A 9416-nucleotide genomic window follows, 5' to 3' on the forward strand; every position below is an offset into this window, starting at 1 on the left:
CCATTACTCCTTGTCCTGTCATCTTCTACCACTGAGAATAGCCTAGAACCATCCTCTTTGGAATCACCTCTCAGGTAGCTGAAAGCAGCTATCAAATCCCCCCTCATTCTTCTCTTCCACAGACTAAACAATCCCAGTTCCCTCAGCCTCTCCTCATAACTCATGTGTTCCAGTCCCCTAATCATTTTTGTTGCCCTTCGCTGGACTCTCTCCAATTTTTCCACATCCTTCTTGTAGTGTGGGGCCCAAAACTGGACACAGTACTCCAGATGAGGCCTCACCAATGTCGAATAGAGGGGAACGATCACGTCCCTCGATCTGCTGGCAATGCCCCTACTTATACATCCCAAAATGCCATTGGCCTTCTTGGCAACAAGGGCACACTGTTGACTCATATCCAGCTTCTCGTCCACTGTCACCCCTAGGTCCTTTTCCGCAGAACTGCTGCCTAGCCATTCGGTCCCTAGTCTGTAGCGGTGCATTGGATTCTTCCGTCCTAAGTGCAGGACCCTGCACTTATCCTTGTTGAACCTCATCAGATTTCTTTTGGCCCAATCCTCCAATTTGTCTAGGTCCCTCTGTATCCTATCCCTACCTGCCACCGTATCTACCACTCCTCCTAGTTTAGTGTCATCCACAAATTTGCTGAGAGTGCAATCCACCCCATCCTCCAGATCATTAATGAGGATATTGAACAAAACCAGCCCCAGGACCGACCCTTGGGGCACTCCACTTGATACCGGGTGCCAACTAGACATGGAGCCATTGATCACTACCCGTTGAGCCCGACAATCTAGCCAACTTTCTACCCACCTTATAGTGCATTCATCCAGCCCATACTTCTTTAACTTGCTGACAAGAATACTGTGGGAGACCGTGTCCCTACAGGGCAGGTTTGTGACACATTAGCAGAGAACAGCATGGGGCGGGGGGGGGGGGGGCGTGCAGTGCTGCTACCTGTGCTGTATTGGTGCTGAGGATAAATGAAGAACCTCACTCTCCAGAGCTGTCTGTGCGCATTTCAACAGCAAGGAACAGATCACCCACTTTGCTTTCCTCTCCATCTCTTCTGCTCCAGCCTGCTTCCTAACCATGACCCAGTGGCTAGACACCACAATGACAGGAGTCCTATAATTATCAGGACAGATGAATAGAAAAGCTCTCTTTTTACTTATTGCTCAATGGAAGATGCTGTTAGGGGGCTTATTCCTTCACCCACTTACTTCCCTGGTCCTTCTCGCATCAACAGAGAGCAACAATACCCGAAGTCCAAAGGTGCAAACAATTCGATGTTTATTGGGGTGAACTTCCAGCAAGCATGATTCCAGTTTCCTTCCTTAGTATCCTCCTTCCCAGCTCTGACACCACAGAGCCTTACACCTGTGTCCCTGTTCCGATTCCTGCCCTTAGCCAAGCATGATTCCAACTTCCTTACTCCCATTCCCTGTCCCCATTTCCCCCTTTAGCAAAACATGATTCCAATTTTCTTACCCCCATTCCCTGTTCCCATCTCCCCCTTTAGCAAAACATGATTCCAATTTTCTTACCCCCATTCCCTGTTCCCATCTCCCCCTTTAGCAAAACATGATTCCAATTTTCTTACCCCCATTCCCTGTTCCCATCTCACACACCCACATGCCCACCCCCACCCACACCCCAGTCACTTCCTCATTGACTACAGATTATATAGTAAAACTTGAGTTCTGCTTAGCTATACCTTAACCAATCATTTTCCTGAAATTTAACTAACCAATCCTAACATATTGTAACATGATTATGTAACCAATTATATCCCACCACCTCAATTAGTTTACACCCAGCAAAATTAATTATACAGCAGACAGGAACAATCACAGAACCAGACAGAGATTATACAGACAAACAACAGCAAAGTGGGAACTATAATGACAAAACAATACAGAAGTGAGGATTTCACATCCCAGCTATTGATAAGTGAGTTCTTGCCAGACAGGATGCTATCAAACTAAGTTTCCTTTTACATTTTCTAGGCACTTCCCTTTCTCTGAAGGTGATAGGAATACAATCCTGTCCTGATAGTGCCTAACAGCCCAATAGCACCTTATTTCAATGTGACTAGTTTGGAATGTGAGGATGTGACCGTTCGCTTCCCAGCTTATGGCTGCCTCTGCTGCTTAGCCAAAGGCCTTAGCCTAAGAACAGGGCCTCAGACTGTCACAGTAAGAGAAGGCCCTTACACCAGCAGACAGTGATTTTGATTCTTTCTTTTGTTGCCGGCACCCAGTGCCGAGAGGCTGAACAACAGCTTGAGTGGTTCGTTACCCGGTGTGCTACACCCAATAATCACAACGGGGTGGAGAAGCAGAAAAGTTTATTTGCAGCTGCAAAAAGGTACAGGGAGAATAAAATCTCAAATCCTGCACAACAGAGCAGGAAGTTACACAGGCTTTTATACATCCTTTTTTCCAGCATACTTATCCAATAGCAAGCTGCTCCAAGTATCCATATAGCCAGCCAATCCAGTTCCCAGCTAGTTCCCTGATTCTCTGTATCATTTGTTAAACTATACATAAAGCTGCTTTATTCAGCATTGTTCTTCCATATCTCCCCTGTTTGGCCGTGCTTAGTTTCAGGCAGTCTGACTCTGCAACATACTGTTGCAGATTCTCAGCATAACTGCTGTGTGTGCCTCCAGGCGGGGGGGCCAAGGACACTTGGGCCTAGCACGCAGAGCTGCTGCGAGTGCCTCCAGGCAGGAGGGGGCGGGGGGGGCCAAGGACACCGGGGCCTAGTGCGAGGGGGCTTCATCGACACTTGTGGTCTTCCATCCCCTCGAGTTACCTAGTGGCCATGCCCCAGTGTTCCCAACAACTCCCCCCTTTGAGAACACTCAACAGCCTTGGCTCTGAGTTTTCTCACTTGGGCTACTTATTTCTTTACAATATGACTTTGCATAAGCACTTTGTGATAGCCCTGAAGAGAATGACTTATTAACTTTTGCAAAAGGGCCCTGACACATGATACCGCACAGCATAATACCAGTAATACAAGCAGTACAGGAAAGAGAAATTTCAATAGCAGGCTAAATAAACCACCAAGCCAAGACGACAAACCCCAGCCCGCTATTTGTGTCTTTTAAACAGTAGCTTTAGCCCGAGATCGTCACTAGATGAGGAGTCAGCAGGTTGGACGGTCCACTGTTCTGCTGACGAGGGGGCAGGTACTGCCTTCAGACGAGAGTGATGGATCCAGTTCTTGTGTCCCTCGATCTTTGCCGCTGTATGGGAGATCAGCAGGATGGTATAGGGTTCTTTCCACTTTTTCTGGAGAGGCTCGTCTTTCCAGGTGCGAACAAGCACAGAGTCACCGGGCTGTAAGGAGTGAACGGGAGAGTCCAAGGGGAGAGGCTGGGAATCCTTGGTATACCTGTGAAGAGACAAGAGAACAGCAGACAGGGAACACATATACTGTGACAAAAAAACATTACCCAACTCCCATTCCCCTGACAGAACCGGGGTGCCATTCATAGGCCATGCCCTTCCAAACATAATTTCAAAGGGACTGAGCCCTAATCTACCCTTTGGGAGAACGCGGATACGGAGTAGGACGAGGGGCAAAGCATCAGGCCATCGCAGTGAGGCTTCTTGGCACACTTTTGAGAGATGCCGTTTAAGGGTCTGATTGGTCCGCTCCACTACCCCACTGGCTTGCGGTCTCCAGGGCGTATGGAGTTTCCAGGGGATCTGTAAGGCATGTGAGATGCTTTGAATGATTTTTGACGTGAAGTGTGTCCCGTTGTCAGATTCCATCCACAGGGGGAGCCCAAAGCGAGGAATGATCTCCTTAACAAACTTGAGGGCCACTGTCCTGGCAGTGCAGTTACGGCATGGGAAGGCTTCTGGCCATCCGCTGAACCGATCCACTATAACAAGGAGATATTTGAACCCTTGAGTCCGGGGAAACTCAGTAAAGTCTATTTGCCACACTTGTCCGGGGCCCGGAGTGGGTTCTAGGGCAGCTGGTGGCACAGGATGTCCCGGTCGGGGGTTAGTCTTTTGGCAGACTAAGCAGTCCGCTTGTACCTGGGCAGCCAGGGGTCGGAGTCCGGAAGTGATAAAGTATTTTCCCATTAGCTGGATAAGTGCTTCCCTGCCAGCATGAGTGGTTTGATGTAGTTTCTGCAGCACTGGCCGGATTAGGCCCTTTGGTAAGAGGACCTTCCCTTCTGGGGAATGGAGCCATCCCTCCTTTTCCCAGAGACCGAGTTTGTCAGTTAGCTGTCTCTCCTCCCCAGAGTACTGAGGGGTTGGAAGCTCCCCTACTGATGGGATAAGGGCATGCATATGGGCGTTCTCAGCCTGAGGGGATGGCAGGGTGGCAGCATGCTTAGCCTCTCTATCTGCCCGGGCGTTACCTCTGGCCACATCTTGATCCTCCCTTTGATGGGCTTTACAGTGTACCACCGCCACTTCCGAGGGGAGTTGTACGGCTTCTAGGAGCCGGAGGATTTGGGGCCCGTACTTGACTGGGGAGCGTTGGGCTGTCAGCATTCCCCTTTGCTTCCATAGGCCAGCATGAGCATGCAGCACACCAAAAGCATACTTTGAATCAGTAAAAATGTTGACCCGCTTTCCTTTTGACAGTTCAAGTGCACAGGTCAGGGCTATTAGTTCGGCAAGCTGGGCAGAGGTCCCAGCAGGCAAACCTTCAGCTTCCACAGTGTCATGGAGGGTCACAACAGCATAACCCGGCCTCCTTTGCCCATCTATTACAGTACTGCTACCATTAGTGTACCACTCATAATCTGCATTTGGGAGAGGTACATTCTTTAAATCCGGACGGCTGGAGTACTGGACATCTATGATCTCTAAACAGTCATGTTTCTGTTCCTCTGTTTCTGGCAAGAGAGTGGCTGGGTTAAGGGAGGGGCAAGGCTGTAGGGTGACTTCAGAGTTCTCTAACAGCTTAGCCTGGTACCGAGCAATCCGAGCCTGGGTGAGCCAAAGCCCTCCCTTTGCATCCAATAAGGCTCGGACCATATGGGGAGTATAGATTTGCATAACCCCTCCCAATGTTAGCTTCTCGGCTTCCTCAAGCAATAGGGCAGTAGCTGCGACCGCCCGTAAACATGCCGGCCAACCCTTTGCAACCTGATCCAATTGCTTAGAAAAATAAGCCACAGGACGCTTCCATGCTCCTAACAGCTGTGTAAGCACTCCTAGCGCCACCCCCCTTCGTTCATGTACATACAACTGAAACGGCTTAGAGAGATCTGGCAGGCCCAGAGCCGGGGCTTCCATCAATTTTCTTTTCAGGATTTTAAATGCCCTGTTAGCCTCTGGGGTCCAATAGAAGGGGTCATGATCTGCTCCTTTTACACAGTCGTACAGGGGTTTAGCCCACAGTCCAAACTCTGGGATCCATATCCTGCAAAAGCCTGCCATACCCAGAAATGCCCTGAGCCGCTTACGGTTACTTGGGGTAGGAACTTGACAGATAGCTTCCTTTCTTTCGCTTGAAAGCTGACGCTCCCCTTGCCGTATGTGAAACCCGAGGTACCGTACCTCTGGGAGGGCAATTTGAGCCTTACTCCGTGCTACACGATATCCCCGGAGTCCAATAAAATTCAGGAGGCTCACGGTGGCTTTAAGACAGGGTTTTTGGCCCACAGTGGCAATTAACAAATCATCTACATACTGCAGAAGGAGAGCCTCCTCATTATCCCACTCCTGTAGGTCCCTGGCCAGAGCCTGGCCAAAAAGGGTGGGAGAGTTTTTAAATCCCTGGGCCAACACTGTCCAGCAAAGTTGCTTTTTAACCCTTTTTCGGTCCTCCCACTCAAAGGAGAAGATCTCCTGTGATGGGGTGGCAACTGGGATGGTAAAGAAAGCATCTTTCAGATCAAGGACTGAAAAATGGGTATACTGTCCCCCTATAGAAGCCAATAAGGTGTACGGGTTAGGGACAAGAGGGTGCAGAGTCTTAACCCGTTCATTGACTGCCCTTAGGTCCTGTACCAGCCGATACGTGCCATCAGGCTTCTGTACGGGTAGAATGGGAGTGTTCCAGGCTGACTGACATTCCCGGAGAATACCATACATTAGGAATCGATCTATAGTTTCCTGTAAACCTTCTCTGGCTTCCCTCTTGATTGGATACTGTTTTACTTGCACTGGGCCTTTCCCTGGTATGAGCTGAATAGTAATAGGGGTCTGGTGGATGGCCTTTCCTGGAATCCCTGATGCCCACACGAGGGGGTACACCTGGTCTTCCCACGGGCTCCATTCTGGGGCTTGCATGGCTGAGGGCTCAACTGCAAGGGTCATGATCCAGGCATTCTCAGGGGGTAAGGTAAGGGTTATTTCGTCCTCAGTAAAATGCAGGGTGGCACCGAGGCGACAAAGTAGATCCCGTCCCAGCAGAGGTGTTGGACACTCAGGGAGGTATACCAGCTTGTGGGATATAGTCCTGTCTCCCAAAGCACATTCCGCTGGGGCATACACTGGGCACTTGGTGTCCCTGCCTGTGGCTCCCACCACAGTAAGGGAATCTGCTACTGGCAACTGAAGAGGCTGATTTACGGCAGTTCGGGCCGCTCCAGAGTCCACTAAAAAATCTATTTCTGAGCTTCCCACCCGCATTTTTACTCGGGGTTCCGGGGTAGGGTGGTCCGTCTCCCCTGACACCCCTATTCCTGCTCCACCATCGCCATCATAGGGGCACCCCCCTTTTCTTTCCTCTTTGGGCACTCATTTTTCCAGTGTCCCTCCTGTCGACACAGGGCACACTGGTTGCGACCCAGTCGTCTCTCCTGCAGGCCCGGACGGTCGCGTCCACGGCCCCTTCCTCCCCGGCCACTTCTCTTAGTGCCGGCCTGTACCGCTGTTACCATCAATCTCACTTGCTTTCTCTCCTTCTCTGTCTCTCTCAGACTATAAGCTCGGTTTGCAGTCTCTAAAATTTGTGCCATGGTCATACCCATTAAATCCTCCTTTTTCTGTAACTTTCTCTTAATATCAGGGGCTGCTCTCCTCGTAAAAATTCCCTTAATAATTGACTCAGTTGCCTGATCATCGGGGTCTGCATTAGTGTTCTGTCGAATGGTGTCCCGAATACGCTGTAGAAAGGCCCCTGGGCTTTCTTTTAAATCCTGCATTACTTCATATGGCTTTGCCCAATTATTATGTCGGACAGCCGAGTGACGGAGTCCATGCAAAAGCAACTCCTTATAGGAGGTAAGGCGGGTCATATCCCCATGATCATTTGGATCCCACCTGGGGTCTGCTCGGGGGACTTGTGCATCCGGGTCAGGGACATTAATACGATCCCGGTCGTACCGTCTCTGTGCCTCCTCCCTTGCCTTGGACACAACCTGTTGTCTTTTAACCTCAGACAATAGGGTTCGCAGGAGGACGTTACAATCATCCCAGTCCGGCTTGTGACTACTGAGGCACCCCTCAAAGACTGATATAAACCTGCTTGGGTTGGTGGAAAACTCTCCTGCCTGTGCTTTGAAAGCAGCCAAATCCACAGGATTAAAGGGCACATGAGTATAAACCTGCATAGTTGTAGCCTGACGCCTGTCTGATCCAGACCGGGCGACTTTAGTTTCAGTGATTAAGGGGTATAGGCCAACCATTGGGGACTTACAAGGTGTGGGTGTAGGGGCCGAAGGGTATACCGGCTCTGCCATTACAGTGGGGGTGGGAGTCTGGGGACTAACATTAGCTGCTACCGAACCAGTTGGAGTCAGATTACAGCGCTGTAAAATATCTGGTCGAGTACATAAAGTCAGAAACAAATGCGCATACATATGTTCATTCCATTTCCTTGTTCTCTGACAGAACAGGAGTAACTGAAGGATCGTGTTGTAATTAATTGACCCTCCTGGTGGCCACCACTCCTGGTCCTCTAGTTGATATTGAGGCCAGTCAACTGTACAGAATCGTTTTAATTGGCTCTTAGTCATCGGATCCGCACCAAATACCTTCCAGTTTGCTAGAATGCACTCTAGGGGCGTACACCGTGCCCTAACCTCTGAGCTCTGTCCCTGTCCCATACCTACAGGGTAACTCTGGGCGTCCCCAGGTTCCAACAGAGCATATAATCCGCATTTTAAAAGGATCCTACCTTATCCAAGGGACCGGTTCTTCACCGCCGTCCTGCAGCTGCTCCTCCCCCACGTCTAAGGGACCGGTTCTTCACCGCCGTCCACAACAGCTTCTCCACTATATGAGTGCGTTGCACCGTTGTGCCCTCTGGGGTCGATCAAATCGCGTCTCCTCCGAGGCCCCCGATGAACTCACCGGTGCGCGCTGGGCTTCGGTTCTCACCGCAATCCTCGACCTCCAGGAGGGGTCCGGGCAAGGCTAAATTGCAGCCTCGAGCCCACCCAGGGACGCCAAAAGCTGTTGCCGGCACCCAGTGCCGAGAGGCTGAACAACAGCTTGAGTGGTTCGTTACCCGGTGTGCTACACCCAATAATCACAACGGGGTGGAGAAGCAGAAAAGTTTATTTGCAGCTGCAAAAAGGTACAGGGAGAATAAAATCTCAAATCCTGCACAACAGAGCAGGAAGTTACACAGGCTTTTATACATCCTTTTTTCCAGCATACTTATCCAATAGCAAGCTGCCCCAAGTATCCATATAGCCAGCCAATCCAGTTCCCAGCTAGTTCCCTGATTCTCTGTATCATTTGTTAAACTATACATAAAGCTGCTTTATTCAGCATTGTTCTTCCATATCTCCCCTGTTTGGCCTTGCTTAGTTTCAGGCAGTCTGACTCTGCAACATACTGTTGCAGATTCTCAGCATAACTGCTGTGTGTGCCTCCAGGTGGGGGGGCCAAGGACACTTGGGCCTAGCACGCAGAGCTGCTGCGAGTGCCTCCAGGCAGGGGGGGGGGGGGGGCCAAGGACACCGGGGCCTAGTGCGAGGGGGCTTCATCGACACTTGTGGTCTTCCATCCCCTCGAGTTACCTAGTGGCCATCCCCCAGTGTTCCCAACACTTTTATACCTCGATCACTAGCCAAGTGATAAGAATACACCTAAATTCTTAGAGTACAGGCCTTTGCAGACAGGCCTGAATATCTATATCCTAACAGATGCTCTCTAAAAAAATCCAGGTGGCTGCCATTCAGGGTCCTGCATTTGGCCAGTGATGTTAATAATACTAATAAATATTCAAAGCACTTTACATAAGCATGCACATTTTAAATTTCGGAGCACACACAGTATGTTACATTCATCAGAGATAACTTTTAGCCCTCTCTTTTCTCACTGATCTTTCACAGCGGAGAGTGCAAGTAGCAAAATTTTTAATAGGAATAAACTCTAGTAATCAACCCCAGCTGTGTTATAGGCTAGAGATTGAATTCCACTGTATAACCGCATTTACTTTTTTAACTTGAGCGGTCTAGAAAATTAGTCTATGGA

At 49.8% G+C, this 9416-nt stretch overlaps 1 long non-coding RNA gene across 1 annotated transcript; it reads right to left on the reverse strand.

The window, feature by feature from the left end:
- Positions 1-2333: 2333 nt before the first annotated feature.
- LOC311510971 lies at positions 2334-9043 on the reverse strand. The gene is made up of 2 exons (XR_014709173.1): positions 8110-9043; positions 2334-3405 (listed from the first exon to the last, which is right to left on the reverse strand). It is a non-coding gene; the product is annotated as an uncharacterized lncRNA (long non-coding RNA).
- Between the last annotated feature and the right edge of the window lie 373 nt (positions 9044-9416).

Source organism: Lepidochelys olivacea (genome assembly GCF_965140295.1).
Source record: "Lepidochelys olivacea isolate rLepOli2 genome assembly, chromosome: 21".
In the NCBI taxonomy this organism is placed as follows: Eukaryota; Metazoa; Chordata; order Testudines; family Cheloniidae; genus Lepidochelys; species Lepidochelys olivacea.